At 38.3% G+C, this 21,248-nt stretch overlaps 17 non-coding genes across 17 annotated transcripts; all 17 read left to right on the forward strand.

The window, feature by feature from the left end:
- The first annotated feature begins 1,051 nt into the window (after window positions 1-1,051).
- Window positions 1,052-1,170, forward strand: LOC128443219 (5S ribosomal RNA). Its single transcript, XR_008339005.1, has one exon. It is a non-coding gene; the product is annotated as a 5S ribosomal RNA (ribosomal RNA).
- Window positions 1,171-2,093: 923 nt separating this feature from the next.
- Window positions 2,094-2,212, forward strand: LOC128443230 (5S ribosomal RNA). The gene has a single exon (XR_008339016.1). It is a non-coding gene; the product is annotated as a 5S ribosomal RNA (ribosomal RNA).
- Window positions 2,213-3,135: 923 nt separating this feature from the next.
- On the forward strand, window positions 3,136-3,254 carry LOC128443231 (5S ribosomal RNA). The gene has a single exon (XR_008339017.1). It is a non-coding gene; the product is annotated as a 5S ribosomal RNA (ribosomal RNA).
- Window positions 3,255-5,904: 2,650 nt separating this feature from the next.
- On the forward strand, window positions 5,905-6,023 carry LOC128443232 (5S ribosomal RNA). Its single transcript, XR_008339018.1, has one exon. It is a non-coding gene; the product is annotated as a 5S ribosomal RNA (ribosomal RNA).
- Window positions 6,024-6,946: 923 nt separating this feature from the next.
- On the forward strand, window positions 6,947-7,065 carry LOC128443233 (5S ribosomal RNA). Its single transcript, XR_008339019.1, has one exon. It is a non-coding gene; the product is annotated as a 5S ribosomal RNA (ribosomal RNA).
- Window positions 7,066-7,988: 923 nt separating this feature from the next.
- LOC128443234 (5S ribosomal RNA) lies at window positions 7,989-8,107 on the forward strand. Its single transcript, XR_008339020.1, has one exon. It is a non-coding gene; the product is annotated as a 5S ribosomal RNA (ribosomal RNA).
- A 923-nt stretch (window positions 8,108-9,030) lies between these two features.
- Window positions 9,031-9,149, forward strand: LOC128443209 (5S ribosomal RNA). Its single transcript, XR_008338996.1, has one exon. It is a non-coding gene; the product is annotated as a 5S ribosomal RNA (ribosomal RNA).
- A 923-nt stretch (window positions 9,150-10,072) lies between these two features.
- LOC128443236 (5S ribosomal RNA) lies at window positions 10,073-10,191 on the forward strand. The gene has a single exon (XR_008339022.1). It is a non-coding gene; the product is annotated as a 5S ribosomal RNA (ribosomal RNA).
- Window positions 10,192-11,114: 923 nt separating this feature from the next.
- LOC128443237 (5S ribosomal RNA) lies at window positions 11,115-11,233 on the forward strand. The gene has a single exon (XR_008339023.1). It is a non-coding gene; the product is annotated as a 5S ribosomal RNA (ribosomal RNA).
- Window positions 11,234-12,156: 923 nt separating this feature from the next.
- Window positions 12,157-12,275, forward strand: LOC128443165 (5S ribosomal RNA). Its single transcript, XR_008338955.1, has one exon. It is a non-coding gene; the product is annotated as a 5S ribosomal RNA (ribosomal RNA).
- Window positions 12,276-13,198: 923 nt separating this feature from the next.
- Window positions 13,199-13,317, forward strand: LOC128443238 (5S ribosomal RNA). Its single transcript, XR_008339024.1, has one exon. It is a non-coding gene; the product is annotated as a 5S ribosomal RNA (ribosomal RNA).
- A 923-nt stretch (window positions 13,318-14,240) lies between these two features.
- Window positions 14,241-14,359, forward strand: LOC128443239 (5S ribosomal RNA). Its single transcript, XR_008339025.1, has one exon. It is a non-coding gene; the product is annotated as a 5S ribosomal RNA (ribosomal RNA).
- A 923-nt stretch (window positions 14,360-15,282) lies between these two features.
- On the forward strand, window positions 15,283-15,401 carry LOC128443240 (5S ribosomal RNA). Its single transcript, XR_008339026.1, has one exon. It is a non-coding gene; the product is annotated as a 5S ribosomal RNA (ribosomal RNA).
- Window positions 15,402-16,324: 923 nt separating this feature from the next.
- LOC128443199 (5S ribosomal RNA) lies at window positions 16,325-16,443 on the forward strand. The gene has a single exon (XR_008338987.1). It is a non-coding gene; the product is annotated as a 5S ribosomal RNA (ribosomal RNA).
- Window positions 16,444-17,366: 923 nt separating this feature from the next.
- On the forward strand, window positions 17,367-17,485 carry LOC128443241 (5S ribosomal RNA). The gene has a single exon (XR_008339027.1). It is a non-coding gene; the product is annotated as a 5S ribosomal RNA (ribosomal RNA).
- Window positions 17,486-18,408: 923 nt separating this feature from the next.
- On the forward strand, window positions 18,409-18,527 carry LOC128443200 (5S ribosomal RNA). Its single transcript, XR_008338988.1, has one exon. It is a non-coding gene; the product is annotated as a 5S ribosomal RNA (ribosomal RNA).
- Window positions 18,528-19,450: 923 nt separating this feature from the next.
- Window positions 19,451-19,569, forward strand: LOC128443242 (5S ribosomal RNA). The gene has a single exon (XR_008339028.1). It is a non-coding gene; the product is annotated as a 5S ribosomal RNA (ribosomal RNA).
- The last annotated feature ends 1,679 nt before the right edge of the window (window positions 19,570-21,248 follow it).

The following is a 21,248-nucleotide window of genomic DNA, read 5'->3' on the forward strand; positions in this document are numbered from 1 at the left end:
ACTTGAACTAGTTCATTTTAAGTGTGAACTGGCTCAACGCTGCAAACAGCTACTGGACACCAGTCAGCATTGAGAGGCAGACGTAGGGCTGGATCATTACACTCTTGTGACCAATCCTGCATGAGACTGCGGTTAGGCCCGCCTTTCTCATTAGCATAAGGACACTGCAAATGAAAAGGAAATGTATCAGGGAATAAATAAATGTGCAAATATATTTAAGACATTTATTTTGACATTTCTTTTGGTATTAACATATTTATTTATTTATTTCTGTATTTCTTTATTTATTTCCTTTTTTATTTATTTATTTATTTCTGTATTTATTTATACATTTATTTATTTATTTATTTTTACTTATGTCATGTATGGTCCTCCATATTTACTCACCATCAAGGAAGAAACAGTATATGAAACCCTGACATTATTACTGATGGAAATTGTCATGATTTTGTTTCTTGCAATATTATGACCAAATTGCACCTTCAGATTCTTTTTATTTAACATAAACAACAACAAAAGATAAGTTTCAATGGACACGAAATAAAAGGAAAGTGTTGATTATGGTGATGATTCTCTGTATTGCCAGCCGAGCTTGGTGTTGCTCCTGCTTCAGAGGAGACACATTTTGGAAAGAGCAGGAAAGACTCGCAATCAAAGCAAGAAAGGATATTCAACCCGGAGATCATCAGTGGAGGATGAGAGTGAACATTCAAATGACATTTGATATTCGAAACACTACTATATTCATGTAAAATTAACATATCACCCTAAAAATGTCATATTTGGAGAGAAGGATGAAAGAGCAGGGAGAAATTACTCACCATGAAGGAAGAAACAGTATATGAAACCCCGACATTATTACTGAAGGACATTATTGAATTATTGTAATGATTTTTTTCTTGCTATTTTATGACAAAATTGCACCTTGAGTGTCTTTTCCTTAACATTATATAACAATAAAAAACAAGTTGCAATGGTCACAAAGCAACCATACTATTGATGATGGTGGTGATTCACATGTATAAATAAGGTATTGTGGGTTGAGTTAATCGCTTACGGCCATACCACCCTGAACACGCCCGATCTCGTCCGATCTCGGAAGCTAAGCAGGGTCGGGCCTGGTTAGTACTTGGATGGGAGACCGCCTGGGAATACCAGGTGCTGTAAGCTTTTTACAATTTTCTTTGCAACCAGCAGAGGGCACTGTTGCTGCTGCTTTAAAGGAGAAACGCCTTTGAAAGAGCATGAAAGACTCAGCATCAAAGAAAACCAGGATATGGAACACACACACATCATCACTGAAGGCAGAGAGTAAACATTCAAATGACTTTTGATATTCGAAACACTACTTTATTCATGCACTAGTAACCTATCACTCTCAAAATGTCATATTTGCAGAGAAGGATGAAAGAGCGGGGAGTTTACTCACCATCAAGGAAGAAACAGTATATGAAACCCTGACATTATTACTGATGGAAATTGTCATGATTTTGTTTCTTGCAATATTATGACCAAATTGCACCTTCAGATTCTTTTTATTTAACATAAACAACAACAAAAGATAACTTTCAATGGACACAAAATAAAAGGAAAGTGTTGATTATGGTGATGATTCTCTGTATTGCCAGCCGAGCTTGGTGTTGCTCCTGCTTCAGAGGAGACACATTTTGGAAAGAGCAGGAAAGACTCGCAATCAAAGCAAGAAAGGATATTCAACCCGGAGATCATCAGTGGAGGATGAGAGTGAACATTCAAATGACATTTGATATTCGAAACACTACTATATTCATGTAAAATTAACATATCACCCTAAAAATGTCATATTTGGAGAGAAGGATGAAAGAGCAGGGAGAAATTACTCACCATGAAGGAAGAAACAGTATATGAAACCCCGACATTATTACTGAAGGACATTATTGAATTATTGTAATGATTTTTTTCTTGCTATTTTATGACAAAATTGCACCTTGAGTGTCTTTTCCTTAACATTATATAACAATAAAAAACAAGTTGCAATGGTCACAAAGCAACCATACTATTGATGATGGTGGTGATTCACATGTATAAATAAGGTATTGTGGTTTGAGTTAAACGCTTACGGCCATACCACCCTGAACACGCCCGATCTCGTCCGATCTCGGAAGCTAAGCAGGGTCGGGCCTGGTTAGTACTTGGATGGGAGACCGCCTGGGAATACCAGGTGCTGTAAGCTTTTTACAATTTTCTTTGCAACCAGCAGAGGGCCCTGCTGCTGCTGCTTTAAAGGAGAAACGCCTTTGAAAGAGCATGAAAGACTCAGCATCAAAGAAAACCAGGATATGGAACACACACACATCATCACTGAAGGCAGAGAGTAAACATTCAAATGACTTTTGATATTCGAAACACTACTTTATTCATGCACTAGTAACCTATCACTCTCAAAATGTCATATTTGCAGAGAAGGATGAAAGAGCGGGGAGTTTACTCACCATCAAGGAAGAAACAGTATATGAAACCCTGACATTATTACTGATGGAAATTGTCATGATTTTGTTTCTTGCAATATTATGACCAAATTGCACCTTCAGATTCTTTTTATTTAACATAAACAACAACAAAAGATAAGTTTCAATGGACACGAAATAAAAGGAAAGTGTTGATTATGGTGATGATTCTCTGTATTGCCAGCCGAGCTTGGTGTTGCTCCTGCTTCAGAGGAGACACATTTTGGAAAGAGCAGGAAAGACTCGCAATCAAAGCAAGAAAGGATATTCAACCCGGAGATCATCAGTGGAGGATGAGAGTGAACATTCAAATGACATTTGATATTCGAAACACTACTATATTCATGTAAAATTAACATATCACCCTAAAAATGTCATATTTGGAGAGAAGGATGAAAGAGCAGGGAGAAATTACTCACCATGAAGGAAGAAACAGTATATGAAACCCCGACATTATTACTGAAGGACATTATTGAATTATTGTAATGATTTTTTTCTTGCTATTTTATGACAAAATTGCACCTTGAGTGTCTTTTCCTTAACATTATATAACAATAAAAAACAAGTTGCAATGGTCACAAAGCAACCATACTATTGATGATGGTGGTGATTCACATGTATAAATAAGGTATTGTGGGTTGAGTTAATCGCTTACGGCCATACCACCCTGAACACGCCCGATCTCGTCCGATCTCGGAAGCTAAGCAGGGTCGGGCCTGGTTAGTACTTGGATGGGAGACCGCCTGGGAATACCAGGTGCTGTAAGCTTTTTACAATTTTCTTTGCAACCAACAGAGGGTACTGTTGCTGCTGCTTTAAAGGAGAAACGCCTTTGAAAGAGCATGAAAGACTCAGCATCAAAGAAAACCAGGATATGGAACACACACACATCATCACTGAAGGCAGAGAGTAAACATTCAAATGACTTTTGATATTCGAAACACTACTTTATTCATGCACTAGTAACCTATCACTCTCAAAATGTCATATTTGCAGAGAAGGATGAAAGAGCGGGGAGTTTACTTATGGAGGACCATACATGACTTAAGTAAAAATAAATAAATAAATAAATGTATAAATAAAAACAGAAATAAATAAATAAATGAATAAATAAAAATGGAAATAAATAAATAAATACAGAAATAAATAAATAACTATGTTAATACCAAGAGAAATGTCAAAATAAATGTCTTAAATATATTTGCACATTTATTTATTCCCTGATACATTTCCTTTTCATTTGCAGTGTCCTTATGCTAATGAGAAAGGCGGGCCTAACCGCAGTCTCATGCAGGATTGGTCACAGGAGTGTAATGATCCAGCCCTACGTCTGCCTCTCAATGCTGACTGGTGTCCAGTAGCTGTTTGCAGCGTTGAGCCAGTTCACACTTAAAATGAACTAGTTCAAGTTCAGAGGGTTAGTTAAGGTTATTTTTTATTGGGATGATTTAGGTGTCAGTAGTCCTGACTGTGAGCGTCACGTGTTGTACTGAGCACAAGGAGCGAGCCGAGAGGAGAAGGAGGAAACAGAAACTCCAGCTCGTTACAAACCACCTGCAGCTTCTGCTCTGATCATGAAGCAGCTGATCTCTGAGCAGATGTGACCAGAGAAACTCTGTGTTTTCACTGTTTCCACTGTTCTACAAAGTCACTGACCGGCTGCTTCACGGTGAAGAGCTCAAGTCTCAGTCACTTCCCGTGTCTCTGAGCGAGTGTGTGGAGCAGCGCAGGGGCTGTGTGTGTGTAGCTCAGTTGACCAATCCTGCTCGAGACTAAGGTTGGGCCCGCCTTTCTCATTAGCATAAGGACACTGAAATCGAAAAATAAAAGTTGGAATAAATGTGGAAATAAATAAATAAATGTGGAAATAAATGCAGAATTAAATAAATCAATGTGTTAAACTTATTTCCACATTTATTTATTTATTTCCACTTTTATTCTAACTTTTATTTATTTCCACATTTATTTATTTCCACATTTCAGTGTCCTTATGCTAATGAGAAAGGCGGGCCTAACCTCAGGATTGGTCAACTGAGCTACACACACACACAGCCCGCTCCGTCTCCCACTCGCTCAGAGACACGGGCAGTGACTGAGACTTGAGCTTTTCACCGTGAAACAGCCGCTCAGTGACTTTGTAGAACAGTGGAAACACAGAGTTTCTCTGGTCACATCTGATCAGAGATCAGCGGCTTCATGATCAGAGCAGAAGCTGCAGGTGGTTTGTAACGAGCTGGAGTTTCTGTTTCCTCCTTCTCCTCTCAGCTCGCTCCTTGTGCTCAGTAGAACACGAGACGTGACGCTCACAGTCAGGACTACTGACACCTAAATCATCCCAATAAAAAATAACCTTAACTAACCCTCTGAACTTGAACTAGTTCATTTTAAGTGTGAACTGGCTCAACGCTGCAAACAGCTACTGGACACCAGTCAGCATTGAGAGGCAGACGTAGGGCTGGATCATTACACTCTTGTGACCAATCCTGCATGAGACTGCGGTTAGGCCCGCCTTTCTCATTAGCATAAGGACACTGCAAATGAAAAGGAAATGTATCAGGGAATAAATAAATGTGCAAATATATTTAAGACATTTATTTTGACATTTCTTTTGGTATTAACATATTTATTTATTTATTTCTGTATTTCTTTATTTATTTCCTTTTTTATTTATTTATTTATTTCTGTATTTATTTATACATTTATTTATTTATTTATTTTTACTTATGTCATGTATGGTCCTCCATATTTACTCACCATCAAGGAAGAAACAGTATATGAAACCCTGACATTATTACTGATGGAAATTGTCATGATTTTGTTTCTTGCAATATTATGACCAAATTGCACCTTCAGATTCTTTTTATTTAACATAAACAACAACAAAAGATAAGTTTCAATGGACACGAAATAAAAGGAAAGTGTTGATTATGGTGATGATTCTCTGTATTGCCAGCCGAGCTTGGTGTTGCTCCTGCTTCAGAGGAGACACATTTTGGAAAGAGCAGGAAAGACTCGCAATCAAAGCAAGAAAGGATATTCAACCCGGAGATCATCAGTGGAGGATGAGAGTGAACATTCAAATGACATTTGATATTCGAAACACTACTATATTCATGTAAAATTAACATATCACCCTAAAAATGTCATATTTGGAGAGAAGGATGAAAGAGCAGGGAGAAATTACTCACCATGAAGGAAGAAACAGTATATGAAACCCCGACATTATTACTGAAGGACATTATTGAATTATTGTAATGATTTTTTTCTTGCTATTTTATGACAAAATTGCACCTTGAGTGTCTTTTCCTTAACATTATATAACAATAAAAAACAAGTTGCAATGGTCACAAAGCAACCATACTATTGATGATGGTGGTGATTCACATGTATAAATAAGGTATTGTGGGTTGAGTTAATCGCTTACGGCCATACCACCCTGAACACGCCCGATCTCGTCCGATCTCGGAAGCTAAGCAGGGTCGGGCCTGGTTAGTACTTGGATGGGAGACCGCCTGGGAATACCAGGTGCTGTAAGCTTTTTACAATTTTCTTTGCAACCAGCAGAGGGCACTGTTGCTGCTGCTTTAAAGGAGAAACGCCTTTGAAAGAGCATGAAAGACTCAGCATCAAAGAAAACCAGGATATGGAACACACACACATCATCACTGAAGGCAGAGAGTAAACATTCAAATGACTTTTGATATTCGAAACACTACTTTATTCATGCACTAGTAACCTATCACTCTCAAAATGTCATATTTGCAGAGAAGGATGAAAGAGCGGGGAGTTTACTCACCATCAAGGAAGAAACAGTATATGAAACCCTGACATTATTACTGATGGAAATTGTCATGATTTTGTTTCTTGCAATATTATGACCAAATTGCACCTTCAGATTCTTTTTATTTAACATAAACAACAACAAAAGATAACTTTCAATGGACACAAAATAAAAGGAAAGTGTTGATTATGGTGATGATTCTCTGTATTGCCAGCCGAGCTTGGTGTTGCTCCTGCTTCAGAGGAGACACATTTTGGAAAGAGCAGGAAAGACTCGCAATCAAAGCAAGAAAGGATATTCAACCCGGAGATCATCAGTGGAGGATGAGAGTGAACATTCAAATGACATTTGATATTCGAAACACTACTATATTCATGTAAAATTAACATATCACCCTAAAAATGTCATATTTGGAGAGAAGGATGAAAGAGCAGGGAGAAATTACTCACCATGAAGGAAGAAACAGTATATGAAACCCCGACATTATTACTGAAGGACATTATTGAATTATTGTAATGATTTTTTTCTTGCTATTTTATGACAAAATTGCACCTTGAGTGTCTTTTCCTTAACATTATATAACAATAAAAAACAAGTTGCAATGGTCACAAAGCAACCATACTATTGATGATGGTGGTGATTCACATGTATAAATAAGGTATTGTGGGTTGAGTTAAACGCTTACGGCCATACCACCCTGAACACGCCCGATCTCGTCCGATCTCGGAAGCTAAGCAGGGTCGGGCCTGGTTAGTACTTGGATGGGAGACCGCCTGGGAATACCAGGTGCTGTAAGCTTTTTACAATTTTCTTTGCAACCAGCAGAGGGCCCTGCTGCTGCTGCTTTAAAGGAGAAACGCCTTTGAAAGAGCATGAAAGACTCAGCATCAAAGAAAACCAGGATATGGAACACACACACATCATCACTGAAGGCAGAGAGTAAACATTCAAATGACTTTTGATATTCGAAACACTACTTTATTCATGCACTAGTAACCTATCACTCTCAAAATGTCATATTTGCAGAGAAGGATGAAAGAGCGGGGAGTTTACTCACCATCAAGGAAGAAACAGTATATGAAACCCTGACATTATTACTGATGGAAATTGTCATGATTTTGTTTCTTGCAATATTATGACCAAATTGCACCTTCAGATTCTTTTTATTTAACATAAACAACAACAAAAGATAACTTTCAATGGACACAAAATAAAAGGAAAGTGTTGATTATGGTGATGATTCTCTGTATTGCCAGCCGAGCTTGGTGTTGCTCCTGCTTCAGAGGAGACACATTTTGGAAAGAGCAGGAAAGACTCGCAATCAAAGCAAGAAAGGATATTCAACCCGGAGATCATCAGTGGAGGATGAGAGTGAACATTCAAATGACATTTGATATTCGAAACACTACTATATTCATGTAAAATTAACATATCACCCTAAAAATGTCATATTTGGAGAGAAGGATGAAAGAGCAGGGAGAAATTACTCACCATGAAGGAAGAAACAGTATATGAAACCCCGACATTATTACTGAAGGACATTATTGAATTATTGTAATGATTTTTTTCTTGCTATTTTATGACAAAATTGCACCTTGAGTGTCTTTTCCTTAACATTATATAACAATAAAAAACAAGTTGCAATGGTCACAAAGCAACCATACTATTGATGATGGTGGTGATTCACATGTATAAATAAGGTATTGTGGTTTGAGTTAAACGCTTACGGCCATACCACCCTGAACACGCCCGATCTCGTCCGATCTCGGAAGCTAAGCAGGGTCGGGCCTGGTTAGTACTTGGATGGGAGACCGCCTGGGAATACCAGGTGCTGTAAGCTTTTTACAATTTTCTTTGCAACCAGCAGAGGGCACTGTTGCTGCTGCTTTAAAGGAGAAACGCCTTTGAAAGAGCATGAAAGACTCAGCATCAAAGAAAACCAGGATATGGAACACACACACATCATCACTGAAGGCAGAGAGTAAACATTCAAATGACTTTTGATATTCGAAACACTACTTTATTCATGCACTAGTAACCTATCACTCTCAAAATGTCATATTTGCAGAGAAGGATGAAAGAGCGGGGAGTTTACTCACCATCAAGGAAGAAACAGTATATGAAACCCTGACATTATTACTGATGGAAATTGTCATGATTTTGTTTCTTGCAATATTATGACCAAATTGCACCTTCAGATTCTTTTTATTTAACATAAACAACAACAAAAGATAACTTTCAATGGACACAAAATAAAAGGAAAGTGTTGATTATGGTGATGATTCTCTGTATTGCCAGCCGAGCTTGGTGTTGCTCCTGCTTCAGAGGAGACACATTTTGGAAAGAGCAGGAAAGACTCGCAATCAAAGCAAGAAAGGATATTCAACCCGGAGATCATCAGTGGAGGATGAGAGTGAACATTCAAATGACATTTGATATTCGAAACACTACTATATTCATGTAAAATTAACATATCACCCTAAAAATGTCATATTTGGAGAGAAGGATGAAAGAGCAGGGAGAAATTACTCACCATGAAGGAAGAAACAGTATATGAAACCCCGACATTATTACTGAAGGACATTATTGAATTATTGTAATGATTTTTTTCTTGCTATTTTATGACAAAATTGCACCTTGAGTGTCTTTTCCTTAACATTATATAACAATAAAAAACAAGTTTCAATGGTCACAAAGCAACCATACTATTGATGATGGTGGTGATTCACATGTATAAATAAGGTATTGTGGGTTGAGTTAATCGCTTACGGCCATACCACCCTGAACACGCCCGATCTCGTCCGATCTCGGAAGCTAAGCAGGGTCGGGCCTGGTTAGTACTTGGATGGGAGACCGCCTGGGAATACCAGGTGCTGTAAAGTTTTTACAATTTTCTTTGCAACCAGCTGAGGGCCCTGCTGCTGCTGCTTTAAAGGAGAAACGCCATTGAAAGAGCATGAAAGACTCAGCATCAAAGAAAACCAGGATATGGAACACACACACATCATCACTGAAGGCAGAGAGTAAACATTCAAATGACTTTTGATATTCGAAACACTACTTTATTCATGCACTAGTAACCTATCACTCTCAAAATGTCATATTTGCAGAGAAGGATGAAAGAGCGGGGAGTTTACTCACCATCAAGGAAGAAACAGTATATGAAACCCTGACATTATTACTGATGGAAATTGTCATGATTTTGTTTCTTGCAATATTATGACCAAATTGCACCTTCAGATTCTTTTTATTTAACATAAACAACAACAAAAGATAAGTTTCAATGGACACGAAATAAAAGGAAAGTGTTGATTATGGTGATGATTCTCTGTATTGCCAGCCGAGCTTGGTGTTGCTCCTGCTTCAGAGGAGACACATTTTGGAAAGAGCAGGAAAGACTCGCAATCAAAGCAAGAAAGGATATTCAACCCGGAGATCATCAGTGGAGGATGAGAGTGAACATTCAAATGACATTTGATATTCGAAACACTACTATATTCATGTAAAATTAACATATCACCCTAAAAATGTCATATTTGGAGAGAAGGATGAAAGAGCAGGGAGAAATTACTCACCATGAAGGAAGAAACAGTATATGAAACCCCGACATTATTACTGAAGGACATTATTGAATTATTGTAATGATTTTTTTCTTGCTATTTTATGACAAAATTGCACCTTGAGTGTCTTTTCCTTAACATTATATAACAATAAAAAACAAGTTGCAATGGTCACAAAGCAACCATACTATTGATGATGGTGGTGATTCACATGTATAAATAAGGTATTGTGGGTTGAGTTAATCGCTTACGGCCATACCACCCTGAACACGCCCGATCTCGTCCGATCTCGGAAGCTAAGCAGGGTCGGGCCTGGTTAGTACTTGGATGGGAGACCGCCTGGGAATACCAGGTGCTGTAAGCTTTTTACAATTTTCTTTGCAACCAGCAGAGGGCACTGTTGCTGCTGCTTTAAAGGAGAAACGCCTTTGAAAGAGCATGAAAGACTCAGCATCAAAGAAAACCAGGATATGGAACACACACACATCGTCACTGAAGGCAGAGAGTAAACATTCAAATGACTTTTGATATTCGAAACACTACTTTATTCATGCACTAGTAACCTATCACTCTCAAAATGTCATATTTGCAGAGAAGGATGAAAGAGCGGGGAGTTTACTCACCATCAAGGAAGAAACAGTATATGAAACCCTGACATTATTACTGATGGAAATTGTCATGATTTTGTTTCTTGCAATATTATGACCAAATTGCACCTTCAGATTCTTTTTATTTAACATAAACAACAACAAAAGATAAGTTTCAATGGACACAAAATAAAAGGAAAGTGTTGATTATGGTGATGATTCTCTGTATTGCCAGCCGAGCTTGGTGTTGCTCCTGCTTCAGAGGAGACACATTTTGGAAAGAGCAGGAAAGACTCGCAATCAAAGCAAGAAAGGATATTCAACCCGGAGATCATCAGTGGAGGATGAGAGTGAACATTCAAATGACATTTGATATTCGAAACACTACTATATTCATGTAAAATTAACATATCACCCTAAAAATGTCATATTTGGAGAGAAGGATGAAAGAGCAGGGAGAAATTACTCACCATGAAGGAAGAAACAGTATATGAAACCCCGACATTATTACTGAAGGACATTATTGAATTATTGTAATGATTTTTTTCTTGCTATTTTATGACAAAATTGCACCTTGAGTGTCTTTTCCTTAACATTATATAACAATAAAAAACAAGTTGCAATGGTCACAAAGCAACCATACTATTGATGATGGTGGTGATTCACATGTATAAATAAGGTATTGTGGTTTGAGTTAAACGCTTACGGCCATACCACCCTGAACACGCCCGATCTCGTCCGATCTCGGAAGCTAAGCAGGGTCGGGCCTGGTTAGTACTTGGATGGGAGACCGCCTGGGAATACCAGGTGCTGTAAGCTTTTTACAATTTTCTTTGCAACCAGCAGAGGGCACTGTTGCTGCTGCTTTAAAGGAGAAACGCCTTTGAAAGAGCATGAAAGACTCAGCATCAAAGAAAACCAGGATATGGAACACACACACATCGTCACTGAAGGCAGAGAGTAAACATTCAAATGACTTTTGATATTCGAAACACTACTTTATTCATGCACTAGTAACCTATCACTCTCAAAATGTCATATTTGCAGAGAAGGATGAAAGAGCGGGGAGTTTACTCACCATCAAGGAAGAAACAGTATATGAAACCCTGACATTATTACTGATGGAAATTGTCATGATTTTGTTTCTTGCAATATTATGACCAAATTGCACCTTCAGATTCTTTTTATTTAACATAAACAACAACAAAAGATAAGTTTCAATGGACACAAAATAAAAGGAAAGTGTTGATTATGGTGATGATTCTCTGTATTGCCAGCCGAGCTTGGTTTTGCTCCTGCTTCAGAGGAGACACATTTTGGAAAGAGCAGGAAAGACTCGCAATCAAAGCAAGAAAGGATATTCAACCCGGAGATCATCAGTGGAGGATGAGAGTGAACATTCAAATGACATTTGATATTCGAAACACTACTATATTCATGTAAAATTAACATATCACCCTAAAAATGTCATATTTGGAGAGAAGGATGAAAGAGCAGGGAGAAATTACTCACCATGAAGGAAGAAACAGTATATGAAACCCCGACATTATTACTGAAGGACATTATTGAATTATTGTAATGATTTTTTTCTTGCTATTTTATGACAAAATTGCACCTTGAGTGTCTTTTCCTTAACATTATATAACAATAAAAAACAAGTTGCAATGGTCACAAAGCAACCATACTATTGATGATGGTGGTGATTCACATGTATAAATAAGGTATTGTGGGTTGAGTTAATCGCTTACGGCCATACCACCCTGAACACGCCCGATCTCGTCCGATCTCGGAAGCTAAGCAGGGTCGGGCCTGGTTAGTACTTGGATGGGAGACCTCCTGGGAATACCAGGTGCTGTAAGCTTTTTACAATTTTCTTTGCAACCAGCAGAGGGCCCTGCTGCTGCTGCTTTAAAGGAGAAACGCCTTTGAAAGAGCATGAAAGACTCAGCATCAAAGAAAACCAGGATATGGAACACACACACATCATCACTGAAGGCAGAGAGTAAACATTCAAATGACTTTTGATATTCGAAACACTACTTTATTCATGCACTAGTAACCTATCACTCTCAAAATGTCATATTTGCAGAGAAGGATGAAAGAGCGGGGAGTTTACTCACCATCAAGGAAGAAACAGTATATGAAACCCTGACATTATTACTGATGGAAATTGTCATGATTTTGTTTCTTGCAATATTATGACCAAATTGCACCTTCAGATTCTTTTTATTTAACATAAACAACAACAAAAGATAACTTTCAATGGACACAAAATAAAAGGAAAGTGTTGATTATGGTGATGATTCTCTGTATTGCCAGCCGAGCTTGGTGTTGCTCCTGCTTCAGAGGAGACACATTTTGGAAAGAGCAGGAAAGACTCGCAATCAAAGCAAGAAAGGATATTCAACCCGGAGATCATCAGTGGAGGATGAGAGTGAACATTCAAATGACATTTGATATTCGAAACACTACTATATTCATGTAAAATTAACATATCACCCTAAAAATGTCATATTTGGAGAGAAGGATGAAAGAGCAGGGAGAAATTACTCACCATGAAGGAAGAAACAGTATATGAAACCCCGACATTATTACTGAAGGACATTATTGAATTATTGTAATGATTTTTTTCTTGCTATTTTATGACAAAATTGCACCTTGAGTGTCTTTTCCTTAACATTATATAACAATAAAAAACAAGTTGCAATGGTCACAAAGCAACCATACTATTGATGATGGTGGTGATTCACATGTATAAATAAGGTATTGTGGTTTGAGTTAAACGCTTACGGCCATACCACCCTGAACACGCCCGATCTCGTCCGATCTCGGAAGCTAAGCAGGGTCGGGCCTGGTTAGTACTTGGATGGGAGACCGCCTGGGAATACCAGGTGCTGTAAGCTTTTTACAATTTTCTTTGCAACCAGCAGAGGGCCCTGCTGCTGCTGCTTTAAAGGAGAAACGCCTTTGAAAGAGCATGAAAGACTCAGCATCAAAGAAAACCAGGATATGGAACACACACACATCATCACTGAAGGCAGAGAGTAAACATTCAAATGACTTTTGATATTCGAAACACTACTTTATTCATGCACTAGTAACCTATCACTCTCAAAATGTCATATTTGCAGAGAAGGATGAAAGAGCGGGGAGTTTACTCACCATCAAGGAAGAAACAGTATATGAAACCCTGACATTATTACTGATGGAAATTGTCATGATTTTGTTTCTTGCAATATTATGACCAAATTGCACCTTCAGATTCTTTTTATTTAACATAAACAACAACAAAAGATAAGTTTCAATGGACACAAAATAAAAGGAAAGTGTTGATTATGGTGATGATTCTCTGTATTGCCAGCCGAGCTTGGTGTTGCTCCTGCTTCAGAGGAGACACATTTTGGAAAGAGCAGGAAAGACTCGCAATCAAAGCAAGAAAGGATATTCAACCCGGAGATCATCAGTGGAGGATGAGAGTGAACATTCAAATGACATTTGATATTCGAAACACTACTATATTCATGTAAAATTAACATATCACCCTAAAAATGTCATATTTGGAGAGAAGGATGAAAGAGCAGGGAGAAATTACTCACCATGAAGGAAGAAACAGTATATGAAACCCCGACATTATTACTGAAGGACATTATTGAATTATTGTAATGATTTTTTTCTTGCTATTTTATGACAAAATTGCACCTTGAGTGTCTTTTCCTTAACATTATATAACAATAAAAAACAAGTTGCAATGGTCACAAAGCAACCATACTATTGATGATGGTGGTGATTCACATGTATAAATAAGGTATTGTGGTTTGAGTTAAACGCTTACGGCCATACCACCCTGAACACGCCCGATCTCGTCCGATCTCGGAAGCTAAGCAGGGTCGGGCCTGGTTAGTACTTGGATGGGAGACCGCCTGGGAATACCAGGTGCTGTAAGCTTTTTACAATTTTCTTTGCAACCAGCAGAGGGCACTGTTGCTGCTGCTTTAAAGGAGAAACGCCTTTGAAAGAGCATGAAAGACTCAGCATCAAAGAAAACCAGGATATGGAACACACACACATCATCACTGAAGGCAGAGAGTAAACATTCAAATGACTTTTGATATTCGAAACACTACTTTATTCATGCACTAGTAACCTATCACTCTCAAAATGTCATATTTGCAGAGAAGGATGAAAGAGCGGGGAGTTTACTCACCATCAAGGAAGAAACAGTATATGAAACCCTGACATTATTACTGATGGAAATTGTCATGATTTTGTTTCTTGCAATATTATGACCAAATTGCACCTTCAGATTCTTTTTATTTAACATAAACAACAACAAAAGATAACTTTCAATGGACACAAAATAAAAGGAAAGTGTTGATTATGGTGATGATTCTCTGTATTGCCAGCCGAGCTTGGTGTTGCTCCTGCTTCAGAGGAGACACATTTTGGAAAGAGCAGGAAAGACTCGCAATCAAAGCAAGAAAGGATATTCAACCCGGAGATCATCAGTGGAGGATGAGAGTGAACATTCAAATGACATTTGATATTCGAAACACTACTATATTCATGTAAAATTAACATATCACCCTAAAAATGTCATATTTGGAGAGAAGGATGAAAGAGCAGGGAGAAATTACTCACCATGAAGGAAGAAACAGTATATGAAACCCCGACATTATTACTGAAGGACATTATTGAATTATTGTAATGATTTTTTTCTTGCTATTTTATGACAAAATTGCACCTTGAGTGTCTTTTCCTTAACATTATATAACAATAAAAAACAAGTTGCAATGGTCACAAAGCAACCATACTATTGATGATGGTGGTGATTCACATGTATAAATAAGGTATTGTGGGTTGAGTTAAACGCTTACGGCCATACCACCCTGAACACGCCCGATCTCGTCCGATCTCGGAAGCTAAGCAGGGTCGGGCCTGGTTAGTACTTGGATGGGAGACCGCCTGGGAATACCAGGTGCTGTAAGCTTTTTACAATTTTCTTTGCAACCAGCAGAGGGCCCTGCTGCTGCTGCTTTAAAGGAGAAACGCCTTTGAAAGAGCATGAAAGACTCAGCATCAAAGAAAACCAGGATATGGAACACACACACATCATCACTGAAGGCAGAGAGTAAACATTCAAATGACTTTTGATATTCGAAACACTACTTTATTCATGCACTAGTAACCTATCACTCTCAAAATGTCATATTTGCAGAGAAGGATGAAAGAGCGGGGAGTTTACTCACCATCAAGGAAGAAACAGTATATGAAACCCTGACATTATTACTGATGGAAATTGTCATGATTTTGTTTCTTGCAATATTATGACCAAATTGCACCTTCAGATTCTTTTTATTTAACATAAACAACAACAAAAGATAACTTTCAATGGACACAAAATAAAAGGAAAGTGTTGATTATGGTGATGATTCTCTGTATTGCCAGCCGAGCTTGGTGTTGCTCCTGCTTCAGAGGAGACACATTTTGGAAAGAGCAGGAAAGACTCGCAATCAAAGCAAGAAAGGATATTCAACCCGGAGATCATCAGTGGAGGATGAGAGTGAACATTCAAATGACATTTGATATTCGAAACACTACTATATTCATGTAAAATTAACATATCACCCTAAAAATGTCATATTTGGAGAGAAGGATGAAAGAGCAGGGAGAAATTACTCACCATGAAGGAAGAAACAGTATATGAAACCCCGACATTATTACTGAAGGACATTATTGAATTATTGTAATGATTTTTTTCTTGCTATTTTATGACAAAATTGCACCTTGAGTGTCTTTTCCTTAACATTATATAACAATAAAAAACAAGTTGCAATGGTCACAAAGCAACCATACTATTGATGATGGTGGTGATTCACATGTATAAATAAGGTATTGTGGGTTGAGTTAATCGCTTACGGCCATACCACCCTGAACACGCCCGATCTCGTCCGATCTCGGAAGCTAAGCAGGGACGGGCCTGGTTAGTACTTGGATGGGAGACCGCCTGGGAATACCAGGTGCTGTAAGCTTTTTACAATTTTCTTTGCAACCAGCAGAGGGCCCTGCTGCTGCTGCTTTAAAGGAGAAACGCCTTTGAAAGAGCATGAAAGACTCAGCATCAAAGAAAACCAGGATATGGAACACACACACATCATCACTGAAGGCAGAGAGTAAACATTCAAATGACTTTTGATATTCGAAACACTACTTTATTCATGCACTAGTAACCTATCACTCTCAAAATGTCATATTTGCAGAGAAGGATGAAAGAGCGGGGAGTTTACTCACCATCAAGGAAGAAACAGTATATGAAACCCTGACATTATTACTGATGGAAATTGTCATGATTTTGTTTCTTGCAATATTATGACCAAATTGCACCTTCAGATTCTTTTTATTTAACATAAACAACAACAAAAGATAACTTTCAATGGACACAAAATAAAAGGAAAGTGTTGATTATGGTGATGATTCTCTGTATTGCCAGCCGAGCTTGGTGTTGCTCCTGCTTCAGAGGAGACACATTTTGGAAAGAGCAGGAAAGACTCGCAATCAAAGCAAGAAAGGATATTCAACCCGGAGATCATCAGTGGAGGATGAGAGTGAACATTCAAATGACATTTGATATTCGAAACACTACTATATTCATGTAAAATTAACATATCACCCTAAAAATGTCATATTTGGAGAGAAGGATGAAAGAGCAGGGAGAAATTACTCACCATGAAGGAAGAAACAGTATATGAAACCCCGACATTATTACTGAAGGACATTATTGAATTATTGTAATGATTTTTTTCTTGCTATTTTATGACAAAATTGCACCTTGAGTGTCTTTTCCTTAACATTATATAACAATAAAAAACAAGTTGCAATGGTCACAAAGCAACCATACTATTGATGATGGTGGTGATTCACATGTATAAATAAGGTATTGTGGGTTGAGTTAAACGCTTACGGCCATACCACCCTGAACACGCCCGATCTCGTCCGATCTCGGAAGCTAAGCAGGGTCGGGCCTGGTTAGTACTTGGATGGGAGACCGCCTGGGAATACCAGGTGCTGTAAGCTTTTTACAATTTTCTTTGCAACCAGCAGAGGGCCCTGCTGCTGCTGCTTTAAAGGAGAAACGCCTTTGAAAGAGCATGAAAGACTCAGCATCAAAGAAAACCAGGATATGGAACACACACACATCATCACTGAAGGCAGAGAGTAAACATTCAAATGACTTTTGATATTCGAAACACTACTTTATTCATGCACTAGTAACCTATCACTCTCAAAATGTCATATTTGCAGAGAAGGATGAAAGAGCGGGGAGTTTACTCACCATCAAGGAAGAAACAGTATATGAAACCCTGACATTATTACTGATGGAAATTGTCATGATTTTGTTTCTTGCAATATTATGACCAAATTGCACCTTCAGATTCTTTTTATTTAACATAAACAACAACAAAAGATAACTTTCAATGGACACAAAATAAAAGGAAAGTGTTGATTATGGTGATGATTCTCTGTATTGCCAGCCGAGCTTGGTGTTGCTCCTGCTTCAGAGGAGACACATTTTGGAAAGAGCAGGAAAGACTCGCAATCAAAGCAAGAAAGGATATTCAACCCGGAGATCATCAGTGGAGGATGAGAGTGAACATTCAAATGACATTTGATATTCGAAACACTACTATATTCATGTAAAATTAACATATCACCCTAAAAATGTCATATTTGGAGAGAAGGATGAAAGAGCAGGGAGAAATTACTCACCATGAAGGAAGAAACAGTATATGAAACCCCGACATTATTACTGAAGGACATTATTGAATTATTGTAATGATTTTTTTCTTGCTATTTTATGACAAAATTGCACCTTGAGTGTCTTTTCCTTAACATTATATAACAATAAAAAACAAGTTGCAATGGTCACAAAGCAACCATACTATTGATGATGGTGGTGATTCACATGTATAAATAAGGTATTGTGGGTTGAGTTAATCGCTTACGGCCATACCACCCTGAACACGCCCGATCTCGTCCGATCTCGGAAGCTAAGCAGGGACGGGCCTGGTTAGTACTTGGATGGGAGACCGCCTGGGAATACCAGGTGCTGTAAGCTTTTTACAATTTTCTTTGCAACCAGCAGAGGGCCCTGCTGCTGCTGCTTTAAAGGAGAAACGCCTTTGAAAGAGCATGAAAGACTCAGCATCAAAGAAAACCAGGATATGGAACACACACACATCATCACTGAAGGCAGAGAGTAAACATTCAAATGACTTTTGATATTCGAAACACTACTTTATTCATGCACTAGTAACCTATCACTCTCAAAATGTCATATTTGCAGAGAAGGATGAAAGAGCGGGGAGTTTACTCACCATCAAGGAAGAAACAGTATATGAAACCCTGACATTATTACTGATGGAAATTGTCATGATTTTGTTTCTTGCAATATTATGACCAAATTGCACCTTCAGATTCTTTTTATTTAACATAAACAACAACAAAAGATAACTTTCAATGGACACAAAATAAAAGGAAAGTGTTGATTATGGTGATGATTCTCTGTATTGCCAGCCGAGCTTGGTGTTGCTCCTGCTTCAGAGGAGACACATTTTGGAAAGAGCAGGAAAGACTCGCAATCAAAGCAAGAAAGGATATTCAACCCGGAGATCATCAGTGGAGGATGAGAGTGAACATTCAAATGACATTTGATATTCGAAACACTACTATATTCATGTAAAATTAACATATCACCCTAAAAATGTCATATTTGGAGAGAAGGATGAAAGAGCAGGGAGAAATTACTCACCATGAAGGAAGAAACAGTATATGAAACCCCGACATTATTACTGAAGGACATTATTGAATTATTGTAATGATTTTTTTCTTGCTATTTTATGACAAAATTGCACCTTGAGTGTCTTTTCCTTAACATTATATAACAATAAAAAACAAGTTTCAATGGTCACAAAGCAACCATACTATTGATGATGGTGGTGATTCACATGTATAAATAAGGTATTGTGGGTTGAGTTAATCGCTTACGGCCATACCACCCTGAACACGCCCGATCTCGTCCGATCTCGGAAGCTAAGCAGGGTCGGGCCTGGTTAGTACTTGGATGGGAGACCGCCTGGGAATACCAGGTGCTGTAAGCTTTTTACAATTTTCTTTGCAACCAACAGAGGGTACTGTTGCTGCTGCTTTAAAGGAGAAACGCCTTTGAAAGAGCATGAAAGACTCAGCATCAAAGAAAACCAGGATATGGAACACACACACATCATCACTGAAGGCAGAGAGTAAACATTCAAATGACTTTTGATATTCGAAACACTACTTTATTCATGCACTAGTAACCTATCACTCTCAAAATGTCATATTTGCAGAGAAGGATGAAAGAGCGGGGAGTTTACTTATGGAGGACCATACATGACTTAAGTAAAAATAAATAAATAAATAAATGTATAAATAAAAACAGAAATAAATAAATAAATGAATAAATAAAAATGGAAATAAATAAATAAATACAGAAATAAATAAATAACTATGTTAATACCAAGAGAAATGTCAAAATAAATGTCTTAAATATATTTGCACATTTATTTATTCCCTGATACATTTCCTTTTCATTTGCAGTGTCCTTATGCTAATGAGAAAGGCGGGCCTAACCGCAGTCTCATGCAGGATTGGTCACAGGAGTGTAATGATCCAGCCCTACGTCTGCCTCTCAATGCTGACTGGTGTCCAGTAGCTGTTTGCAGCGTTGAGCCAGTTCACACTTAAAATGAACTAGTTCAAGTTCAGAGGGTTAGTTAAGGTTATTTTTTATTGGGATGATTTAGGTGTCAGTAGTCCTGACTGTGAGCGTCACGTGTTGTACTGAGCACAAGGAGCGAGCCGAGAGGAGAAGGAGGAAACAGAAACTCCAGCTCGTTACAAACCACCTGCAGCTTCTGCTCTGATCATGAAGCAGCTGATCTCTGAGCAGATGTGACCAGAGAAACTCTGTGTTTTCACTGTTTCCACTGTTCTACAAAGTCACTGACCGGCTGCTTCACGGTGAAGAGCTCAAGTCTCAGTCACTTCCCGTGTCTCTGAGCGAGTGTGTGGAGCAGCGCAGGGGCTGTGTGTGTGTAGCTCAGTTGACCAATCCTGCTCGAGACTAAGGTTGGGCCCGCCTTTCTCATTAGCATAAGGACACTGAAATCGAAAAATAAAAGTTGGAATAAATGTGGAAATAAATAAATAAATGTGGAAATAAATGCAGAATTAAATAAATCAATGTGTTAAACTTATTTCCACATTTATTTATTTATTTCCACTTTTATTCTAACTTTTATTTATTTCCACATTTATTTATTTCCACATTTCAGTGTCCTTATGCTAATGAGAAAGGCGGGCCTAACCTCAGGATTGGTCAACTGAGCTACACACACACACAGCCCGCTCCGTCTCCCACTCGCTCAGAGACACGGGCAGTGACTGAGACTTGAGCTTTTCACCGTGAAACAGCCGCTCAGTGACTTTGTAGAACAGTGGAAACACAGAGTTTCTCTGGTCACATCTGATCAGAGATCAGCGGCTTCATGATCAGAGCAGAAGCTGCAGGTGGTTTGTAACGAGCTGGAGTTTCTGTTTCCTCCTTCTCCTCTCAGCTCGCTCCTTGTGCTCAGTAGAACACGAGACGTGACGCTCACAGTCAGGACTACTGACACCTAAATCATCCCAATAAAAAATAACCTTAACTAACCCTCTGAACTTGAACTAGTTCATTTTAAGTGTGAACTGGCTCAACGCTGCAAACAGCTACTGGACACCAGTCAGCATTGAGAGGCAG

This window comes from Pleuronectes platessa, chromosome 6 (genome assembly GCF_947347685.1).
Source record: "Pleuronectes platessa chromosome 6, fPlePla1.1, whole genome shotgun sequence".
Taxonomy (NCBI): Eukaryota; Metazoa; Chordata; class Actinopteri; order Pleuronectiformes; family Pleuronectidae; genus Pleuronectes; species Pleuronectes platessa.